The sequence below is a fragment of the Hyperolius riggenbachi genome, chromosome 12 (assembly GCF_040937935.1).
Source record: "Hyperolius riggenbachi isolate aHypRig1 chromosome 12, aHypRig1.pri, whole genome shotgun sequence".
NCBI classification, from domain to species: Eukaryota; Metazoa; Chordata; class Amphibia; order Anura; family Hyperoliidae; genus Hyperolius; species Hyperolius riggenbachi.
The window spans coordinates 202,361,978-202,387,229 of record NC_090657.1 but is presented as its reverse complement, the minus strand read 5'-3'; the positions used below and the strand labels follow the sequence as shown (position 1 = coordinate 202,387,229).

At 45.5% G+C, this 25,252-nt stretch overlaps 1 long non-coding RNA gene across 3 annotated transcripts in view; it reads right to left on the bottom strand.

Moving 5' to 3' along the window:
* The window catches only part of LOC137541183 (uncharacterized), a 231,266-nt gene that overhangs the window by 78,458 nt on the left and 127,556 nt on the right, over positions 1-25,252 (bottom strand). For all 3 annotated transcript variants that reach the window (XR_011025100.1, XR_011025098.1, XR_011025099.1), the window contains one exon: positions 13,412-13,521. This is a non-coding gene — a long non-coding RNA (uncharacterized lncRNA). The remainder of the gene's footprint in view (positions 1-13,411; positions 13,522-25,252) is intronic.

Sequence of the window (25,252 nt, the reverse complement as noted above, 5' to 3'; positions counted from 1 at the left end):
TCATGCCCAGACAGGTCATGTTATAAGAGACAGGATAGATGGCTGCAGTGATACTGGAAGGTCATATGGCTTTCCCCATATTGACCCTAGCCTAGACTATGGTAGGGCCAACAGATTATGACTTTGACATTAAGGTGCCCATACATCTAGTGATGTATGGGTAGATCTACCATGAGACAGATCTCTCTCTCTCTGATCAAATCTGCCCATATACCGCAGAGCGATTCCCGATAGACTTCAGCATATCAGAAATCAGTCTAGCGATGCTGCCTCCGCCACCTGCCTGGCCCCAAGTTTAAAATGTCCCTCATGGTGCCTGTGCTGTATAATTTCTTACCTGTCCCACTGGTGTAACTCCCAGCATTCTCCACTGTCACCTCGGTAACTGCGAGTGCTGTACCACATGGTGCGTCTGACTTCACACACACACACCGTACTGTGAGCGACCCCTGCGCCTGTGCACATAGTACTGCGCAGGAGAAGAACACTACGGGCAACAGAAGCATGACGGATGTGCATGTGTGCATAATACAGCACGACTGGGCCAACTGGAGCCTTTTACTGGAGGAGATTGCAGGCGAATGGAGGTGCCCTGAAGGGCAGCAACCTGGAGGAAGCCCCAGTTAAAGCGGACCCAAACCAAAGATTTTTTCAAATTCAAAATATTTAGTTGCACCACTCTGACACATACAAAGATAAATAAACACTCCTTCAAGCCTATGAGCATTTCAGTGCATGCTTTTCACCCTTCTCTTTTCATAACTAGGGTTATACAGGTGTCAGCCATTAGCAATTCCTCCATTGCCGGACACCACCTACTCCACCAGTTTGCCGGATTCTGTCCCGGCAACATGAAAGGAAGGGAGGGGTTCCTCCAATAAATGTAAAATATTTTATATTTGTCATCATGCAGCTGAAAAAAGGCTGCTATTTATTATTATAATTTACAAAATAGATTTTATTTCTGAAATCTTGTATTTTTAATTTGGGTCCACTTTAAGTATTTTTTTTCTCCTTTCGTCTCAGTGTATGTGAAGGGAAAAAAGAAAAAAGCTGCCAGTTCTAACTTTTTATTTTAAAGTCTTATGGTGGCCACTAATGATCCAATCTTTTTCATCCAATCTTACCATTTCTATGTAATATAAGGGCACTGCCTAAATTATCCATTCAGTATATTCACTAAATGTACCCTTGTACCACATGGATTTGGTAAAATTGGATGAAAAAGATTGGATCATTAGTGGCCACCATTAGGGACCTTAACTCTGGTTAGAAACAGCACAAAGTCCTGCACTTTTCTACATAGATCTCAAGAAAACATTACTGCAGTCCGGCTCTATGGCTGCACCAGAGGACAGGCCGAAAATTCCACAGCGATTGTCAAAACAATGGCCTTAATGATCTCTCACAGGAAAGGAACACGTAATTAGAAAGGGAGAAAGAAATCTGGAAAAACTGACTGTTCATTGAAAGATACGAGTGCGCCAACAGGTCTATCTGAAAACACAATTAAAGCATTTGCAGCCTGCCAGACAGCACATAGGACATTTTTTTCTCTATTTCCAGGATTGCTTCATGGATGCCAGGGAGAGAAGGCGAGACAAAGCTGAGCTCATTCTAGCCAGCTCCCTCAGGTATTTCCTGGGCAGAGCTCGGCCATTCTGTGCACTACAGGATAATGAGACGTTGTAGATGTTCCCCTGCTGTGGCTCAGTATTAAAGGATAAGTGTACTTACAGCATGGACGATTCCAAATTGTAACGCACAACTGATCTTACCCACCTGAAGTGATATAAGGACTTCCAGGCCAGGGGCGGACTGACAACTCATGGGGCCCCCGGGCAATAGGAGATTATGGGGCCCCGTACCAGTATTGGCCCACATTCCATGTTATTTTTTTACAGACTGAGATATAATAATTTACTGACAACAGATATTACACTGATAAACAACGCGTGGCGTGCCTAAAAATGGTTGTGGTCACGCAACATAATGTGGGTGTGGTCATGGGTGGGACAACATATACATGACCTTAACAGTAGTGTAGTAAAAGGTCTGCCGGGGAAGTTTGAACTCTGCCATAGTGTTTCCCCCAAAATACATGTAATCTGACAACATTTCACCAAAAATCCATGCAATATGGCAGAGGTTCCTCCAAAATACAAATAATATGGCAGTCGTTCCCCCAAAATAGACGTTATCTGGCAGCAGCGGTTCCCCCAAATACACATAATTTGGCAGCGGGTCGCCAAAATATGCGTAATCTGTCAGCAGCGGTTCCCCCAACATACACAATCTGGCAGCGGTTCCCAAAAAATACCCTTAATCTAGCAGCTGCTTCCCAAAATACATTTAATCTGGCAGCAGTGGTTCCCCAAAAATAGTTAATCTGGCAGCAGTTCCCCCCAAAAAGGTGCCCCCAGTATAGGTAACCAGGTCAAATGGTATCCCCAGTGGAAGTAACCAGGTCGATAGGCGTTGCCTGTGCAGGTATCCAGGTCTATAGGTGTCCCCAGTATAAGTAACCAGGTCTATAGGTGTCCCCAGAATAGATAACCAGGTCTATAGGTGTCCCCAGTTTAGATAGCCAGGTCTATAGGTGTCCCCAGAATAGGTAGCCAGCTCTATGGGTGTCCCCAGAATAGGTAGCCAGGTCTATGGGTGTCCCCAGTATAGATAGCCAGGTCTACAGGTGTCTCCAGAATAGGTAGCCAGGTATATAGGTGTCCCCAGTACAGATAGCCAAGTCTAATGGTGTCTCCAGTATAGATAGCCAGGTCTATTGGTGTCCCCAGTATTTATGTAGCCAGGTGTATAGATGTTCCCAGTATAGCCAGGTCTATAGGTGTCCCCAGTATATGCAGCCAGGTCTATAGGTGTCCCCAGTATATGTAGCCAGGTGTATAGGTCTCCCCAGTATACGTAGCCAGGTGTATAGGTATTCCCAGTATTTGTAGCCAGGTCTATAGGTGTCCCCAGTATATGCAGCCAGGTATATAGGTGTCCCCAGTATAGTCAGGTCTATAGGTGTCCCCAGTATATGTAGCCAGGCATATAGGTGTCCCCAGTATATGCAGCCAGGTGTATAGGTGTCCCCAGTATAGCCAGGTCTATAGGTGTACCCAGTATATGCAGCCAGGCGTATAGATGTCTCCAGTATATGCAGCCAGGTGTATAGGTGTCCCCAGTATAGCCAGGTCTATAGGTGTCCCCAGTATATGTAGCTAGGTCTATAGGTGTCCCCAGGAAGGGAGGCAGTCAGTGAAAGAGAGCGATGGGCACAGCGGCGGAGAAGGGGGGATGTCTCCCCCCCCATCCCTCACCTTGGGGCCCCCCTTCCTGGCTCTCCCCTCCGGATTAATGTTTAAGTATTGGCGCAGCGGCTGATAGCGGGTGGGGACTTACCGATGTTCTTCCAGCAGGCGGAGGGAGCTCTGCTCTGTTCGCTCTGTTGAGGGAAGGGGAGAGGGGGGAGACGTCCCCCCTTCTGCGCTGCTGTGCCCATCGCACCCTTTCACTGGCTGCCTCCCCTCCTGCTCGGGGTGCTCTGGCGGGCCCCCCCTGACCCTCGGTCCGTGCCCGAGTGCCGAATGGTCAGTTTGCCCCTGTTCCAGGCTATCTGCAGTTTACAAACATCTCTCCTCCACACCAGCCTATATACTATGCACATTGCACACCAACTCTAGTATTTCTGCATCAAGTAGAACAGGTCTGTGCATGTCACTGATTGGAACAGTTAGGCTGGGAGCACACCTATTTAAAGTGGAAATTTAGTGAAAATAACGTAGTGAATAAAATAGCTTATTTTTTACAATATTCATTACTAGATTATTTAGTCAGTGTTTCCCCGTTGTAAATTATTTCTTCTCTCTTATTTACATTCTGAAATTTAGCACTGGTGGTGACATCTTTAGTTCTGCCAGGTGATCTAAACGGAATGTTCGTCACTGAGAGTTCTATGTACAGAGGGAGATATTGCTTGCTTGGCAGTTGGAAAAAGCTGTTATTTCCCAAATGCATCGAGGTTCACAGACAGGAAACGGTCAGGACCATGGTCATGACATCACACTGTGGGAGGGGTTACACCCCAATATCAGCCATACAGACCCCCCTGATGATCTATTCGAGAAAAGATATAGATTTCTTGTAGGAAAGGGGGTATCAGCTACTGATTAGAATGAAGTTCAATCCTTGGTTAAAGTTACTCTTTCAACTGTGTGCAATTAAAGAGAACCCAAGGTGGGTGTGATAAATCATATTAGGACACAGATGCACATTCTGTATACAATGACCAGCCTCTGTGTCCTTTCAGCATTCCTTCCTTATCAAACCCACCTCAGGTCCTCTTTAAAATCGCACTCAATGCAAGTCATTTGGCCGCATTGTAAATCACAGGTCAACATACTTGCAATGTGTTCCCACATATAGGTAGACCCCGACTTACGAGCGACCCGACGAATATGACTGGCCAAAAAGTGGGAACAAGTCAAAAATATTTTTTCAAAAAGACCTTGTAGTTTTTGAGAAAATCAATTTTAAAACAATTAAAAGAAAAAATATTTTTTAAACTTGGTAAAACATGACATTTTGCTGAGGTTCACTACACTATATAGCAAGTTCCGAGTTCTGCAACATTAGCACATTATGATCATCGCTAGGACAGAAGGAGGCACAGAGGGGTCTTGAGGGCCAGAAGTGGGACACAGTGGACGCCAAGGTAGCATAGAAGGGAACACTGAAGGAACAAGGGGGACAGAGTTGACACAGAGGGGGACGCTGGAGGCACAGAGGGCATACAGGGGACAGAGAAAGCACAGTGTTCCGACTAAGGGCCCGTTTCCACTGGAGCTCCGAATCCGCAGTTTCCCCGCAGGCAAATCACGCGGGGAAACTCTGCCATAGGGAACTATGGCGCCGCCAGCCGAATCTGTTACCCTAGCGATGCGGCCGACACTGGCCACAGATTTCGCGCGGGAGGCTGCGAATCCCATAGCCGTGCATGGCACGGCTTCTGGGATTCGCCTGCGATCCCGCACACCCAGAAGTGCCGCCACCCCTCTCACTGATGCGTGCGGCAACAATTGGAAACGGGCCCTTAACGTGGTATGAAACCCAGCATTTCTTCTTTGCTTTAAAAGAATATTTACAGCACATTATATACTACCACCATTTTTTTTTTCTAGAACAACATTCAACTAGTTAAACACAGGACTTCCAAGATCCCTGCAGGGAAAGCTGGACGCATCCGAACTGGAGATAACATTTTCTTGTGTGTACTTAATTGTATCAAGTGAGGAATGTAAACATTATCTTGCAATTCAGACACTCCAAAACACAGACAGATACCCAGAAAGCATTTCTGGGTACATTACAATAAGAAAACACCAGTTATGATTAAAATGCAATGTCAGCTCTCGGAGCAAAAAAATTGTACTTCGGGAACTTGTAATTTTTAAATGAATAATAATACTTATGCACAAAAGCAAACATCATAACTATGGGATATAAAAAGTAGGAAAACATGTTTTTATTGAATATTATGTCAGAGTTTTATACCGCTTTAAGAACAGATTAAGGTTAAGAATGAAATTACAGTTCCTATCATGTGCGTTAACTACTGTAGGAACTACTGTACTGCATGCAAATCACATGCGATATGCATACAATGCTTTCCTATGAGCCCCCCAAAATGCTGACCAATAAATATGATACTGCATTTTTTCATCTTGATAAAAAGGCTGAGTATTAAAACTGCAAATCTTAATAGCATGGAAACTGCAAAACGCACCTGCGAATGCAAACAAAAACAAAATTTCAAAAAGGCAAAAATGCACATGCCAGAAAACTCATGGTTTTCTGCACAGACAAGTGTGCTCCCACCTAAGGGATTTACACAGTGCAGTCATCAGACCTGAATAAGGCCTCTTTCAGATGGACAACTGAAGTGCACGCTTGCTGCGCAGTTCAGCGTCCCGCCTGCTGCCCAGGAGTGCAATTCAGGAGCGATTTAACTGCAGCGGTTGTAACATCACACGTGTCAGCGCTTGACAGGCGGTGACATTACCTGATGGCAGAGAACTGCAACATGTCACGTCTGAGCACGGCTGCAGCTGTTTTCAGGCTATTTTTAGGATATATTATATATTATAAAATAAAAGAAATCAAGCCTGTTTTATTCAGCCTTGTTTTGCCAAGACGGATGATATACAATAGCGCTGTGTGCTCTGTACGGATAAAAGATTCCAGGATGGCCAGACAGACAAAGCGGAGGATGAGTAGCACGAAGATGGTCTTACTAAGATGATTGCAATCACAGTGTCTGTAGTGGTTTCCAGGCTGTTATCATCCTCCCGCCGTCGAGGTGAAAAGTTGGGAGGATAAACAGGAAGCGTGAGGTTTCTGGACATACAAGCGGTCAGACAGACCTGTCTTGGGGTGAGCATGGATGAGTCTCACATGTCGCTGTCTGCAGTTTTGTACACGCTGTGATAATTCCCTTTACCTCAGCCGACACGTGATAGACCCTCTGCCTGAGTCACTCACCCATTATTATTATTACTGCTGTGAGACTAAGCAGCCTGACCCACACAGTGCAGGGAACACACCTTTACATACACTACAGCTTACAGCCTGACCCACACAGTGCAGGGAACGCACCTTTATATACACTACAGCAGGGGTGCCCATTAGGTAGATCGCGAAGGCCTTCATGGTAGATCCCGACCCCACTACATTTTACATTCTGTATATGGAAGGGTGCTCCTAAAATTGTACATGGGTAGATCACTTTGAGCTCATTTTTAAAAGTAGCTCACAAGCCGAAAAAGTGTGGGCACCTCTGCACTACAGCTTATAGCCTGACCTACACCGTGCAGGGAACACACCTTCATATACACTACATATACATTCTGTACACTACATTACATACATACATACATACATACACTACATTTTACATTCTGTATATGGAAGGGTGCTCCTAAAATTGTACATGGGTAGATCACTTTGAGCTCATTTTTAAAAGTAGCTCACAAGCCGAAAAAGTGTGGGCACCTCTGCACTACAGCTTATAGCCTGACCTACACCGTGCAGGGAACACACCTTCATATACACTACAGCTTACAGCCTGACCCACACAGTGCAGGGAACACACCTTCACATATACTACAGCTTACAGCCTGACCCACACAGTGCAGGGAACACACCTTCATATACACTACAGCTTACAGTCTGACCCACACAGTGCTTACAGCCTGACCCACACAGTGCAGGGAACACACCTTTACATACACTACAGCTTACAGCCTGACCCACACAGTGCAGGGAACACGCCTTCACATATACTACAGCTTACAACCTGACCCACACAGTGCAGGGAACACACCTTCACATATACTACAGCCTACAGCCTGACCCACACAGTGCAGGGAACACACCTTCATATACACTACAGCTTACAGCCTGACCCACACAGTGCAGGGAACACACCTTCACATATACTACAGCTTACAGCCTGACCCACACAGTGCAGGGAACACACCTTTACATACACTACAGCTTACAGTCTGACCCACACAGTGCAGGGAACGCACCTTCATATACACTACAGCTTACAGTCTGACCCACACAGTGCTTACAGCCTGACCCACACAGTGCAGGGAGAACACACCTTTACATACACTACAGCTTACAGCCTGACCCACACAGTGCAGGGAACACACCTTTACATACACTACAGTTTACAGCCTGACCCATACAGTGCAGGGAACGCACCTTTTACATACACTACAGCTTACAGCCTGACCAACACAGTGCAGGGAACACACCTTTACATACACTACAGCTTACAGCCTGACCCACACAGTGCAGGGAACACACCTTTACATACAGTGCATCTTACAGCCTGACCCATACAGTGCAGGGAACGCACCTTTACATACACTACAGCTTACAGTCTGACCCATACAGTGCAGGGAACACACCTTTACATACACTACAGCTTACAGCCTGACCCATACAGTGCAGGGAACGCACCTTTACATACACTACAGCTTACAGCCTGACCCATACAGTGCAGGGAACACACCTTTACATACACTACAGCTTACAGCCTGACCCACACAGTGCAGGGAACACACCTTCACATATACTACAGCTTACAGCCTGACCCACACAGTGCAGGGAACACACCTTCACATATACTACAGCCTACAGCCTGACCCACACAGTGCAGGGAACACACCTTCATATACACTACAGCTTACAGTCTGACCCACACAGTGCTTACAGCCTGACCCACACAGTGCAGGGAACACACATTTACATACACTACAGCTTACAGCCTGACCCACACAGTGCAGGGAACACACCTTCACATATACTACAGCTTACAGCCTGACCCACACAGTGCAGGGAACACACCTTTACATACACTACAGCTTACAGTCTGACCCACACAGTGCAGGGAACGCACCTTCATATACACTACAGCTTACAGTCTGACCCACACAGTGCTTACAGCCTGACCCACACAGTGCAGGGAACACACCTTTACATACACTACAGCTTACAGCCTGACCCACACAGTGCAGGGAACACACCTTTACATACACTACAGCTTACAGCCTGACCCATACAGTGCAGCGAACGCACCTTTTACATACACTACAGCTTACAGCCTGACCCACACAGTGCAGGGAACACACCTTTACATACACTACAGCTTACAGCCTGACCTACACAGTGCAGGGAACACACCTTTACATACAGTGCATCTTACAGCCTGACCCATACAGTGCAGGGAACGCACCTTTACATACACTACAGCTTACAGTCTGACCCATACAGTGCAGGGAACACACCTTTACATACACTACAGCTTACAGCCTGACCCATACAGTGCAGGGAACACACCTTTACATACACTACAGCTTACAGCCTGACCCATACAGTGCAGGGAACACACCTTTACACACACTACAGCTTACAGCCTGACCCACACAGTGCAGGGAACACACCTTTACATACACTACAGCTTACAGCCTGACCCATACAGTGCAGGGAACGCACCTTTACATACACTACAGCTTACAGCCTGACCCACACAGTGCAGGGAACACACCTTTACATACACTACAGCTTACAGCCTGACCCACACAGTGCAGGGAACACACCTTCACATACACTACAGCTTACAGCCTGACCCACACAGTGCAGGGAACACACCTTTGCATACACTACAGCTTACAGCCTGGCCCACACAGTGCAGGGAACACACCTTTACATACACTGCAGCTTACAGCCTGACCCATACAGTGCAGGGAACACACCTTCACATACACTACAGCTTAAAGCCTGGCCCACACAGTGCAGGGAATGCACCTTTACATACACTACAGCTTACAGCCTGACCCACACAGTGCAGGGAACGCACCTTTGCATACACTGCAGCTTACAGCCTGACCCACATAGTGCAGGGAACACACCTTTACATTCACTGCAGCTTACAGCCTGACCCATACAGTGCAGGGAACGTACCTTTACATACACTGCAGCTTACAGCCTGACCCACACAGTGCAGGGAACACACCTTTACATACACTACAGCTTACAGCCTGGCCCACACAGTGCAGGGAACACACCTTTACATACACTACAGCTTACAGCCTGACCCACACAGTGCAGGGAGCGCACCTTTACATACACTGCAGCTTACAGCCTGGCCCATACAGTGCAGGGAACACACCTTTACATACACTACAGCTTACAGCCTGACCCATACAGTGCAGGGAACGCACCTTTACATACACTACAGCTTACAGCCTGACCCATACAGTGCAGGGAACGCACCTTTACACACACTACAGCTTACAGCCTGACCCACACAGTGCAGGGAACACACCTTTACATACACTACAGCTTACAGCCTGACCCATACAGTGCAGGGAACGCACCTTTACATACACTACAGCTTACAGCCTGACCCACACAGTGCAGGGAACACACCTTCACATACACTACAGCTTACAGCCTGACCCACACAGTGCAGGGAACACACCTTTACATACACTACAGCTTACAGCCTGGCCCACACAGTGCAGGGAACACACCTTTACATACACTGCAGCTTACAGCCTGACCCATACAGTGCAGGGAACACACCTTCACATACACTACAGCTTAAAGCCTGGCCCACACAGTGCAGGGAATGCACCTTTACATACACTACAGCTTACAGCCTGACCCACACAGTGCAGGGAACGCACCTTTGCATACACTGCAGCTTACAGCCTGACCCACATAGTGCAGGGAACACACCTTTACATACACTGCAGCTTACAGCCTGACCCATACAGTGCAGGGAACACACCTTTACATACACTACAGCTTACAGCCTGGCCCACACAGTGCAGGGAACACACCTTTACATACACTACAGCTTACAGCCTGACCCACACAGTGCAGGGAACGCACCTTTACATACACTGCAGCTTACAGCCTGGCCCATACAGTGCAGGGAACACACCTTTACATACACTACAGCTTACAGCCTGACCCATACAGTGCAGGGAACGCACCTTTACATACACTACAGCTTACAGCCTGACCCACATAGTGCAGGGAACACACCTTTACATACACTACAGCTTACAGCCTGACCCACACAGTGCAGGGAACACAGCTTTACATACACTACAGCTTACAGCCTGACCCACCCAGTGCAGGGAACACACCTTTACATACACTACAGCTTACAGCCTGACCCACACAGTGCAGGGAACACACCTTTACATACACTACAGCTTACAGCCTGACCCACACAGTGCAGGGTACGCGCCTTTACATACACTACAGCTTACAGCCCGACCTATACAGTGCAGGGAACACACCTTTACATACACTACAGCTTACAGCCTGATCCACACAGTGCAGGGAACGCACCTTTACATACACTACAGCTTACAGCCTGACCCATACGGTGCAGGGAACACACCTTTACATACACTACAGCTTACAGCCTGATCCACACAGTGCAGGGAACGCGCCTTTACATACACTACAGCTTACAGCCCGACCCATACAGTGCAGGGAACACACCTTTACATACACTACAGCTTACAGCCTGACCCACACAGTGCAGGGAACACAGCTTTACATACACTACAGCTTACAGCCTGACCCACACAGTGCAGGGAACACACCTTTGCATACACTGCAGCTTACAGCCTGACCCACACAGTGCAGGAAACGCACCTTTACATACACTACAGCTTACAGCCTGATCCATACAGTGCAGGGAACACACCTTTACATGCACTACAGCTTACAGCCTGACCCATACAGTCAGGGAACACACCTTTACATACACTACAGCTTACAGCCTGACCCACACAGTGCAGGGAACACACTTTCACATACACTACAGATTACAGCCTGACCTACACAGTGCAGGGAACACACCTTTACATACACTACAGCTTACAGCCTGACCCACACAGTGCAGGGAACACACCTTTACAAACACTACAGCTTACAGCCTGACCCACACAGTGCAGGGAACACACCTTTACATACACTGCAGCTTACAGCCTGACCCATACAGTTCAGGGAACACACCTTTACATACACTACAGCTTACAGCCTGACCCATACAGTGCAGGGAACGCACCTTTACATACACTACAGCTTACAGCCTGACCCATACAGTGCAGGGAACACACCTTTACATACACTACAGCTCACAGCCTGTCCCATACAGTGCAGGGAACGCACCTTTACATACACTACAGCTTACAGCCTGACCCACACAGTGCAGGGAACAAACCTTTACATACACTACAGCTTACAGCCTGACCCATACAGTGCAGGGAACGCACCTTTACATACACTACAGCTTACAGCCTGACCCACACAGTGCAGGGAACGCACCTTTACATACACTACAGCTTACAGCCTGACCCATACAGTGCAGGGAACGCACCTTTACATACACTACAGCTTACAGCCTGACCTACACAGTGCAGGGAACAAACCTTTACATACACTACAGCTTACAGCCTGACCCACACAGTGCAGGGAACGCACCTTTACATACACTACAGCTTACAGCCTGACCAACACAGTGCAGGGAACGCACCTTTACATACACTACAGCTTACAGCCTGACCAACACAGTGCAGGGAACGCACCTTTACATACACTACAGCTTACAGCCTGACCAACACAGTGCAGGGAACGCACCTTTACATACACTACAGCTCACAGCCTGACCCACACAGTGCAGGGAACACACCTTCACATACACTACAGCTTACAGCCTGACCCACACAGTGCAGGGAACACACCTTTACATACAGTGCATCTTACAGCATGACCCATACAGTGCAGGGAACGCACCTTTACATACACTACAGCTCACAGCCTGACCCACACAGTGCAGGGAACACACCTTCACATACACTACAGCTTACAGCCTGACCCACACAGTGCAGAGAACACACCTTTACATACACTACAGCTTACAGCCTGACCCACACAGTGCAGAGAACACACCTTTACATACACTACAGCTTACAGCCTGACCCATACAGTGCAGAGAACACACCTTTACATACACTACAGCTTACAGCCTGACCCATACAGTGCAGGGAACGCACCTTTTTTTAAACACAATCTCTTCAAAATTAGAAAAAAAATGTATCTGTCCAAATATTTATAGACCTAACTGTATACTCTACATAAAGTTATAAGTCATATAACTCCCCAACCTTTGACCTTTTACATTTGGAAACGAGGTACTCTCAAATACACATTACATAAAAAGGTACATGTATACCAATCAGTATAATGCCTAGGTTGTGAGGTGTTTCAAAACTGAAAGTAGTTGGTGTCACTCATATATCATCAAAGTTGACAGTGTGGCAGACAAGCAAGAACTCCTCATAGTTGAAACGATTAGTAGTAAAGTTTGTTTCCAGTATTTCAGTGCCACACAGGGCCCCTTTCTCAAGGTAGTAGTAATACAAGGTGATTAGAGTGTGACATTCAAAAATGCTGGAAATAAACTTTCCCACTAATCATTTAAACAATGAGGAGTGCAAGCTGATTCTGTTACCTCAAAAATAAGCTGGCCCATAATTATTGCCATGACCACAATTTTACCCAAAGTATGGTATGTCCTTGCTACAAGTATAGCTCCTAGCCTGCTATGTGTCCCAAAAGTATTTCCTCCAAACTGTCTTATCCCCCCCCCCCCCCAAAAGTATTACACGTAGTCAGCATACACTAATACCTTCCAAGTCCCCCACCAACCCCTACAAGTATTCATCCCCCATTGCTACTTATTCCCCCATTGCTAACCAGTCCCAGATTCAGAGTGGTGCAAGCGGACAGTAGAGTGCATTACATTTACCTGGCATGTGCAGATCTCTTCCTTCATCACTTACGTGTCTTCCTTTTTGGCTGGCTTTACTTCACACCTCTGCCGATGGGAGCTACCATGTGCATAAGGGGGCCGACTGACTGAAAGAAAGAGATAAAATAGATAAAGGAAGAGTGCTGCCTGCAAAACAATTGGTATATATAACAACTGCTAATGGTTTTCTGAACCACCCTGCTATAGAAGAAGTGAGTACAGGTATTTTAGACTGAAGTCAAGCTTATTTCTAAGAAGCTCAGTGCTAGTCTAGTGTAGGGGATCCAACAGGAGACCTTACAGGGAACAGTCCTCCAATCACATCACCCTGCATAGCATGCAGCATTGTGATTGGCCAAATAGTGTGGGTGTAGTTATCTACAACCTATCTGAAACCTAGCAGTTCAAGAAAGTGCCAACCACCCAATCACAATATCAGCATTTCCCTATCAGGTTTCTACTGGGTCCCCTAAACTAGACTTAGCACAAGAAGCTCATTCAGTCCTTTTTTTTTCCAACTATAGTTACTGATCTTTGCCAAACACTTGTACCTAAGAAATGCATTATGCGTAAGAAATTCTCTATAATCTTATTTTCACTTCAAGTCAAACTACTGACTTATGAACTAGATTAACCAGAGATCACTATGATATATTAAAGAACTAAAGGCCAGATGAGTATTTCTACATGCTATTGTCCTATAAATTTCAGCAAGCGGCATTCTGTGCAGACAAGTGATTCTCCGTTCTCCCAGCATGCAGCAGGGCAGGAATGTCCCAGGTTGTATATAAGCCTTGCGATCCATAAATCATGGAGGGAAAACACAGGCGTCACACACAGATCTGACAGGATTAGCTCTGGAAGTTATGCATTTAATTGCATGAAATACAAGCCTGGCCGGCCGGAGCCTCTCACAGGAGAGGAAAAAGTTTACATCACTGAGGCAGCGGAGACCCCCTGCTTGGACCCTTAATATCCCCCCAGCATCTTGCTGGAAGGGCCAGAGTCATGAGGAGAGGGGCTGAATGAGTGTGTGTGTTGGAGGCTGTATAGTACTCTCACTATCCCTCCTTTACATAAGTACACTACCTGCACTGTGTAACCTGCGCTGTCATTACATAACTGGGAGAAGCATCTCCATGTCATTAGCTAACGTCACCCTGCATCCCCCATACTATGCCTAGACGATAGATAGAATAATACATCACAGATCTGTTCTATGTCCTATGCACCATTGTATGAAACTACTGAATACATGACAATGAAAAGATCTGCCCTGATGTTACGTAACAGAGCAAAATGGAGCTGGAAATTTGGGTGTTCCATGCGCCACCACAGGCTGTAATAGGAAGTACGGCTATAGCGACGCTCATACAGTAATTTGGGCACCGTCTATTCTGACTCCCATCACTGTAGCCAGTAACTGACCCCGTAACTATTTACTCCAAAATGATAGTCTGCCAGTACCTTAAAGGCGCGTACACACGCCGTATTGTTACAAACGACGGGTCCGTCAGACCCTCCCGCGGGACGGTCGTTCTGCCAACAGTAGTACTCACATACTACTGTCAACAGAACGACCGCCCCGCGGGAGGGTCTGACGGACCCGTCGTTTGTAACAATACGGCATGTGTATGTGCCTTAAGAGGAATTTTACCAAAAGATAGTAGTAGTGGAAACAAAAAATAAAATTAATGCAATCAACTACTAACTGCCATTACAAAAACGCCCACTAACAATGTGATAGGCTAAAATGTTATTTCTTTTTCATATACATACTGTATATGCACAGAGGGTGATACTGCTTGGCAGTTGGAAATGCAACAAGGTTCACAGACTGGAAACTGTCAGGACCAAGGCCCTGACATCACACTGTGGGAGGGGTTTCACCACTATATCTGTCATACGTCCCTGATAGAAAAAAAAATGTAAAGATTTCTTGGGGGAAAATGGGTATCAGCTACAGATTTGGGGTGAAGTTCCTCTTCACCTCTTGTGTCCTCATGGCAGCCAATTTCAACAAAAGATCAATTATTTCTCAAACAAAAATTGATCAGACTTTAATGCTTGTTTTACCACCTTATATTACTCCATTTCAGGAGAAATCTGATTGAAAACCGAATAAATGACTGCACCTGTTAAAGGGAACCAGAGAGGATGAAGAAAAGCTTTTATACATACCTGGGGCTTCCTCCAGCCCCATACGCCTGGATCGCTCCCACGCTGCCGTCCTCCGCTGCCTGGATCCGCCGGTCCCGGGTCCCGTCATTGCCGTGAGCCAATTCTCCGCATCACAGGGGGCTCCCTCCATACAGGTATGCATGTGGCTGCTTACTGCGCAGCCGCATGCGTACGGGTATGAAGGGAGCCCCTGTGATGCGGACAATTGGCCGCGTCCACCGGAAGTGATGGGCCCGGTACCGGCGGATGCAGGAAGCGGAGGATGGCGGCGTGGGAGCGATCCAGGCTTATGGGGCTGGAAGAAGCCCCAGGTATGTATAAAATCTTTTTTCTATTTTACCAAACCATTCCTCTCTGATTCCCTTTAACCACTTGCCGACCAGGGGAATTTTCACTGATCGGTGCTGCGTGGGCTCTACAGCCCGCAGCACCGATCAGGAGTGCAGCAGGGCGATCAGACTACCCCCCTTTTTTCCCCACTAGGGGGATGTCCTGCTGGGGGGGTCTGATCGCCGCCGGCCATTAGTGGGTAGCGGGGGGGGGCTCCTCAAAGCCCCCCTCCGCAGCGTTTTGTGCGCTCCCTCCCTCCCCTTACCTCCCTCTCCCTTCCTGGGCTGCGCAGGACGGATATCCGTCCTGCGCATTGTGGGATAGGCTTCAGCCTATCATATGCCGGCGATCCCCGGCCAATCAGAGGCCGGGGATCGCCGATCTGCCTTACGGCGCTGCTGCGTAGCAGCGCCGTATCATGTAAACAGCAGGGGTTTCTTCCCCGCCTGTTTACATTTTGCCGGCGAGCCGCTATCGGCGGCTCTCCGGCTGTTCACGGAGACATCCTCCGTGAACTGACATGGAAAGGCCGCTCGATCGAGCAGCCGTTTCCATGGTAACCCGCAGACGACCAGTTTACGCCAATCGGCGTTAGCTGGTCGTCAAGAGGTTAACTTTGTGCCACCTAAGGTTGCCACTGCAAACTCTGTCAAAGTTATCAAGTTCACTGATGACACCACCATAGTTGGCCTCATCTCCGGGAATGATAAGCAGGAGTACCACCACCAGGTTGATAGAATCTGCCACTGGTGTAAGGAGAACGGCCTAGTCCTCAACTCCGCAAAAACGGTCGGGATGGTTGTTGACTTTAGACAGCACGCTAGCACCCCACCTCCAATCAGCATTGATGGCACGGAAGTTGAAAGCATTCCCTGCACATGCCTCCTAGGCACGATAATCTCCAAAGACCTGACTTGGAAAGCCAACACGACCTCCACCCAGAGAAAAGCCCAGCAGAGACTACTTTTCCTACGCCAACTGAAGAAGTTCGGAATGGCCCGGGAGCTTCTGACGAGCTTCTACACAGCCATAATTGAATCTGTCCTCTGCTTCTCCATCCTGGTCTGGTATGCTGGCTCCTCCGCCAGCTATAGACACAGTCTACAGAGGGTCATCAGATCAGCGGAAAGAATCATTGGAAAACCACTTCCCTCACTAGATCAAATCTTCAACTCAAGACTGCGCTCCAGAGCTCTGAGGATCGCCAATGATCCTTCTTACCCGGGCTTCCACTTCTTCAGTCGGCTTCCCTTGGGCCGGAGATTCCAGTCCATCTACACCAGGACCACAAGACATAGGAACAGCTACTTCCCCTCGGCTGTAAACTCTCTGAATTCTATGAACTCTCCTCATCCTCCCCAGATAAGCGGATACTGGTAGCACACTGTACAAAATGCTATAGTCAACTGTGTTAATGATATGTCCAGATTGCTGTATCTGTATCTTTATTTTGTTTTTGTATGTAATGTACGGATTGTATTGTATTACTTTTTCACACTAGCCCTGTACTTGCCAAACCCAATTCCGGGCACGACCCAGTCATGCTTGGCGAAATAAAGTTTCTGATTCTGACAATGCTATGCAGCATTCAATACCCCACTGCTACACCCCCTGCCCAATCAACAAAAAGAGTTTCCAAACCAATTTTCAATTGATCATTTTATAGAAATCAACAGGTTGAGTTTTCTCTTTAGACTTAGTTAACTGAGAGTGGCTGGATAGTGTAAAGGTGGCCACACACGATACAATAAAATGATCTGATTTTATGGCAATTCGATAAAAAACAATTGTAATCGAACTGGAATGCCAGATATTTTTCTTCAATCTTTCTAAATGTATGGTGTGTGTTAGATTGTCAATTTATTAATATACACACCCTAGCAATTTTCTCTGATTTTGTAATCATTTTTATCATAATTGGGGACAAAACTGAACATAGGTGTGTGGTGCATTGGTCATATTTTTGAAATGTTACAATCAGTCAGAAAATTGATTGCAATTCTTAAATTGAACAGATATTTAAAAATTGTATTGCGTGTGGCCACCTTAAGGGTTAAAGGCTCTACAAATAAGAAGTATGTTTTTTTCCAGAATAAAATGAGCCATAAATTACTTTTCTCTTATGTTGCTGTCACTTACAGTAAGTAGTAAAAAATCTGCCATTACCGACAGATTTTGGACTAACCCATCTTCTCATGGAGGGTTCTCAGGGTTTTCTTTATTTTTAAAAGCACTTAGTGAAAGGCAGTTGCCCCGTCCAAGTGCCAAAAAAGTGTGCAGCGAGCCACATCTTTATATAAATCTTTTTCAGGGAATGTCTTTATAAAGAATAAAGGCCATGCTGAGAATCCCCTATGGAGAGATGGACTAGCCCAAAACGTATCGGTAATGTCAAATTTCTAATACTTACTGTAAGTGACAGCAACACAGGAGAAAAGAAATGTATGGCTCATTTTAGTCTGGAAGAATTGAACTTCTTATTTACTGTATATGTGTTTTAAATTTTAAGATTTTTGCTACAGTTCCTCTTTAACGGCCTTTGACAGGAGAGACCAGGGTTCGAATCCTGGCTAGGGTCAGTACCTATTCCGTAAGGAGTTCAAGGCAAGACTGCCCTAACACTTCCGGGCACGTCCCAGTGGCTGCAGCTCTTGAGCGCTTTCAGTCCAACAGGAGAAAAGCGCTATACAAATGTTTGGATTATTATGATTGGCGAACCGGCTTCAATCAGTCGGTGGGGGCTTAAAATGTGGATGCCTACACAAAAGCTCACACAAATGCATGTGCCTCCAACCATTCTGTCCTGCTTGTACACAAACGTGCCTCATCAAGGCTAATAAAATCCTTCTGCTTGTTTTGAGTAGTAAAATGTGGTAAAGAAAGGTTTAGGGGCTGGTGTTCTCTTCACTGGCCTGACAGTGTAGGGTAGAGCCCTGTCAGCTGATGGAGTTGCAGATCTGGCAAGCACATGTTCCAATGGAGCTGACATGGTTGCGGCAGGAGGATGGGAGGGATGAGTGTTGTGGTGCCAGGCTGGAAACAGCATGTGTTCATACTGCACATGCCAGACAATTTCCAGCCAGAGATCTGATTGTTTGCAGGCTGCTGCAAGCATTCTTCTCCACAGCTCAGTCACTGATGTGCATAATCAATAAACATATAACCTCCGACCTCACAAATGGGACCATCACTATACTAAAGCACACACATGGCACAGTTCACTACAACCGCCCACCACACATGCTATGAATGGCCATGCAACTGGCTCCTTGTGGCATCCTACATACCAGTCACCGGCTGTGAGATGCCCATACGCAATAAAACAACAATCAAATATCTTTATCCTCCAGCATCTTCATTATCAGTATAGATTTCAAACATTAGTAGTCTCCAGACACAGATTTTAGATAAGAAAACTAAAAATATTTTATTTTAGTAAGGTGCCTGCTAACAGCACAATCTGCCAAACAATCGACAACTGTCCAATCTGATCTGTGAGATCAGTCTGAAACAATCATTCATGCCTACTAACTGAGGGAAAAATGCTAAGCGATTCGATCAGACTAATAGAATCAATCCAAAACTCCAACTGAAAGAATGATTGTTTGTTGTGGATAGGCACTAATAACGGTACCTGAATCTGATGCGATCAGTCAATCATTAGGGAGAGTGTGATGCAATTGGGTACCTTTAATTTTACTTATACATCGATTGTGTCAGTACTCTGCATACTTAGTTGAATTAGTGGTAGTTAGAAGCCTTTTAGCAGTAAAATGAATAAATAAATAAAAATCAGAAACTGCACTCATAAACCGAGTACCACACCTGACCTTTGTTTCCACAGCAGCAGGTCTTTGCATAAGACTATTGGTTGTCTCCATGAAATCAACAGCAAAGCCTAAAACCTGGTACAAACTTTGATTGATGGTTGGCCAATCACTGACCAATTTTACCACCTTCGTGTAGTATGAGGGTTTATCAACACAACCTGCTCAGTATTCAACATCGGTTGACCCTCATACTACATGGAGGCGGTAAAATTGGCCAGCGGTTGGCTAACCATACTTAATAGTGTCTACCAGGCTTAAGGGTGTATACGCACATCAAATTGTGATTGGCTAATTTAAACACTTCCATGTGGTATGAGGGATAACACATTTTGAATACTATGAACAGATTACGTAGGTAAGCTTTCATACTACATGGAAGGGGTAAAATTGGCCAATCAAAATTGGATGCGTGTATGCACCCTAAAGCCTTGTACAAACACAAGAATAAAGTTGGTCGAGGTGACTGATAACGACCGCCTCTGCCAAGACTAACATATGTACAGCAGCCTTAGATGCCACTCCGCCCATCGGTGAATGATCCACGTTTCGGATCAACTCTGTTGAGGGCATTGTTCTTCTCACTTACCTCACCCACTATGTGACGTTCCTTGCCCGCCGCTCCATTGGCTCGCTTACCCCAGAATAGCAAAAGAATGCAGTGCTAGCCCAGAGACCTGCAAAGCATCTTTACAACCTCAGCCCTGCATTGTTGTCTGAGGGATCAAATCCCAATCTCTCTCTAGCGATAGTCCTCATACATGTATAGAAATGTCTGGCAGAAGAACAGCGGTGGCAGAGATAGCCCTGAAGCAGGAGTCAAATATCACTTCGGATCTCATTATAGTGCCCTCTTATTATATAGGGTGGGCCATTTATATGGATACACCTTAATAAAATGTGAATGGTTGGTGATATTAGCTTCCTGTTGGTAGCACATTAGTATATGTGAGAGGGGAACTTTTCAAGATGGGTGGTGACCATGGCGGCCATTTTGAAGTCAGCCATTTTGAATCCAACTTTTGTTTTTTCAATAGGAAGAAGGTCATGTGACACATCAAATTTATTGGGAATTTCACCAGAAAAACAATGGTGTGCTTGGTTTGAACGTAACTTTATTCTTTCATGAGTTATTTACAAGTTTCTGATCACTTATAAAATGTGTATAAGGTGCTGCCCATTGTGTTGGATTGTCAATGCAACCCTCTTCTCCCACTCTTCACACACTGATAGCAACACAGCAGGAGAAATGCTAGCACAGGCTTCCAGTATCCGTAGTTTCAGGTGCTGCACATCTCGTATCTTCACAGCATAGACAATTGCCTTCAGATGACCCCAAAGATAAAAGTCTAAGTGGGTCAGATCGGGAGACCTTGGGGGCCATTCAACTGGCCCACGACGACCAATCCACTTTCCAGGAAACTGTTCATCTAGGAATGCTCAGACCTGACACCCATAATATGGTGGTGCACCATCTTGTTGGAAAAACTCAGGGAACGTGCCAGCTTCAGTGCATAAGGAGGGAAACACTTCATCATGTAGCAATTTCTATATATCCAGTGGCCTTGAGGTGTCCATTGATGAATAATGGCCCCACTATCTTTGTAACCCGTATACCACACCATACCATCAATTTTTTTGTTCCAACAGTCTTGGAGGGATCTATCCAATGTGGGTTAGTGTCAGACCAATAGCTGTGGTTTTGTTTGTTAACTTCACCATTCACATAAAAGTTTGCCTCATCACTGAACAAAATCTGATGCGTAAACTAACGGTCCTGTTCCAATATTTGTTTTGCCCATTCTGCTAATTCAGTGCGCCGATCTTGGTCATCCTCGTTGAGATGCTGCAGTAGCTGGAGTTTGAAAGGGTGCCATTTGTGAGTAGCTAATATCCGCCGAAGGGATGTTCGACTAATGCCACTCTCCAGTGACATGCGGCAAGTGCTACGCTGTGGGCTCTTGCTGAATGAAGCAAGGACAGCCACTGATGTTTCTTCATTAGTGACAGATTTCATGCGCCCACATTTTGGCAAATCCAACACTGAACCAGTTTCACGAAACTAAGCAAGCAGTTTGCTAACTGTAGCATGGGAGATGGATGGTCTTGTAGGGTGTCTTGAAATCTGCCGCAATGACCTGGTTACTGCGTTCGCCAGACATCAACACAATTTCTATCCACTCCTCACGTGTTAATCTTGGCGACAAGTCAATGGCTGTAAACAAAGAGAAACTTGTAAATAACTCATGAAAGAATAAAGTTAAGTTAAAACCAAGCACACCATTGTTTTTCTTGTGAAATTCCCAATAAGTTTGATGTGTCACATGACCCGCTTCCTATTGAAAACACAAAAGTTGGATTCAAAATGGCCGACTTCAAAATGGCCGCCATGGTCACCACCCATCTTGAAAAGTCTCCCCCCCCCCCTCACATATACTAATGTGCCACAAACAGGAAGTTAATATCACCAACCAGACTATCTCAGAAAAAAAACACATATATAAGTAGATAAATACTTGCTCTACTTACCTAACATATGTATTGCACTGTCCACGTTTTGATTTTAGGTTTTTTTTTGTATGGTATAAAAAAAAAATGGGAAATGCTAAGAAGGATTTTCTCTAAGTATGGCTAATTTGAAGCCTTCTAATGTAATTTCCTCCCTTAGTCTCCTCTGTCTGATTTGCCTGCCCTTCACTATAGAAAGTGCATTGTCTCAGCATGAGAAATATTGGCCAATCAGAGAGGAACAGAGATATGGGAGGGGAAAACAGGAGTATTCAGCCAATCAGGCTGCATTAGTTAAGTCTGAGGGGAAGTACAGAAGTAAAAAAGGACAACCCAGCATGCCCTGCAACTTCCTTTTTGTGTACCAAATGTTGTGTGTACCAAATAAGAGTCAGGTAAACTGGGGAATGATCATTTATCAACAAGAAAAGTAATAGAGATTTTAACTTTTGGATTGCCTGGTTAGCATCATTCTTGCTTACCAGATAAAAATAAAGAATTGATATTTTATTTTATACCCGACCGTTACTCTTTAACCACTTTACCCCCGGCGGTACGAATTTCTCCGTCCCTTTTCTCCCCCCTAAAAAACCAGGGACGGAGAAATCCGTACCTTCCGCGCTACCGCCGCTCGTGCGCACGCACCCGCCGCTCGTGCACGCCGCCGCCCGCTCGCCCGGGGATCAATGAACGGGAAAATCCATTCCCGTTCGTTGATCTAGCCCCCGCAATGATCTGCTGCTTCTTTCAGAAACAGTGAGATCATTGTGAATCTCCCAGCCTCCTCCTGCTTCCTGTAAGCGTCCTTCCGGACGCTTACAGGTCGCATGTAAACAAACACTCTGTGGCCATCTTGTGGCCAAATAGTAAACTACACCCTAAAAGCATTTTACATACACAAACATTACATTTACACAATAAATTAACTCATTACCTCCCACACTCCCCAATTTTTTATTTTTTTTTTGTAATTAAAAAAAAAAAAAATACAATAAAAAAAAACATAAATAGTTACCTTAGGGACTGAACTTTTTAAATATTTATGTCAAGAGGGTATAACACTGTTATTTTATAAACTGCGGGCTTGTAATTAGGGATGGATGCAAAACTGAAAAAAATGCACCTTTATTTCCAAATAAAATATTGTCGCCAAACATTGTGATAGGGACATAATTTAAATGGTTTTATAACCGGGACAAATGGGTTAATACATTTCATGGGTTTTAATTACAGTAGCATGCTTTATTTAAAAACTATAATGGCCAAAAACTGAAAAATAATAATTTTTTCCCACATTTTTTCCTATTTCCCCATTAAAACACATTTAGAATAAAATAATTCTTGGTATAATGTCCCACCTAAAGAAAGCCTAATTGGTGGCGAAAAAAACAAGATATAGTTCATTTCATTGGGATAAGTAATTAAAAAGTTATAGACGAATGAATGGAAGGAGCGCTGAAAGGTGAAAATTGCTCTGGTGGTCAGGGGGTAATACCCCTCAGTGGTGAAGTGGTTAAACAAAAGCTAATTATGTTTCTATGTCAACCTTCTGTATAAAACTGTGATTTTCCCCGACATAGAAGATAATTCGAAATATGTTTACTTCCGGCCATGACAAAAACCACGGTTTGCTGATTGGCACAGCCACATTTCCTTTGTGCACATTCAAGGCAGTTGCACCTAGTTACCGCCCTCTGTTCAGGTGCCCTATCAGACCCCGTGTGTCACACGGCAGCTTTATGCCATGTCTGCCTCTACAAGACAAAGTAAGACAGTGCATGTATGTCCTACTGGAAAACATAGTTGCATTGGAAAGGTTTTTTTTATTATTTTAATTTTTTTTTCTTAAAAAAATTGAAATTTCCATTAAGTAGATAATCATCCTAGACGTATTTTTATCGATTCTCGTATACTGTAATCTAGATATGGCGCTGGAACACCAATCACTCTGTAAGCCATACCCCCTCGAGCAGGTCACCAGCCCCAGCCAGAATCCAGGAGATTTCAATTATTCACACAGTATTTGGAGCTGTAGAAAATTCATTAGCTACGCACCTCTAATAAAAATACTGCCAAAATCACAGTGGCCAGCTCAGCTCCAATCCAGCCAGATGGTTTTTGGTTCCAAAACATGTAACAAGGTTATAACCTGAGTGCAGCCAGATGGGAGCCATTGACTGTTTACTAACCCAAAGGGATAGGAGATGAAGTGACCCTCGCAGGAATCTACTGATAGACGCTCGGTCTCAAGGGGAACCCGTTCCCAGTAAAAAGACCAAGTAAAAATAGCACTGGAGCTGCATGCCAAGGTACACTAGTAAATTCACTGCATGGTCCAAGAAGAGGGGATTGTAGATTCCTAGTAGTAGGGAACCCTCCAACGCAGTGATAACATTCTCATCCACGGAGCAGAAGAAAATGCAGCTTCTTTCCAATAAAATGAACAGGCAACTGTAAACTACATTGTATTGTCTAACAGAGCTCCATTCACACTTGTGCTACACTGTAGGTAAAGACAAATAATTCATGCAGTATTCAGTTCACTCCAAGGGTCTTGTCACTGACTGTTCCTTAGAGGAGCTTACAATTTAATACCTATTATAGTTCTATGTCCATCATAGTCTAGATCCAATTTTTTAGGTGGAAGACAAATAACTTTTCTGTATTTTTTGGGATGTGGGAGGACACCGGAATGCCCAGAGGAAACCCACACAGACAAGGGGTGAACATAAAAACTCCGTGCAGATAGTGCTGAAGATGAAACTACACTTCTAAAATCTGTACTGTGTTTGTGGAGTAAGAACGGCCTAAAAACTTTCCATCTTGCCGCTTAAAGAACTACTGAGCCTGCGCAGTACAGCCCGGAGGACGTCCGATGACGTCAGCGCGCCGGCGTGGAACGCACCATGGAGAGCAGAAGAGGCCCGACCTGGCCGCCGGCCTGGCCAGGTCGGGTCGGCCACCGGAGACCACCGGGAGCCTGCGGAGCGGC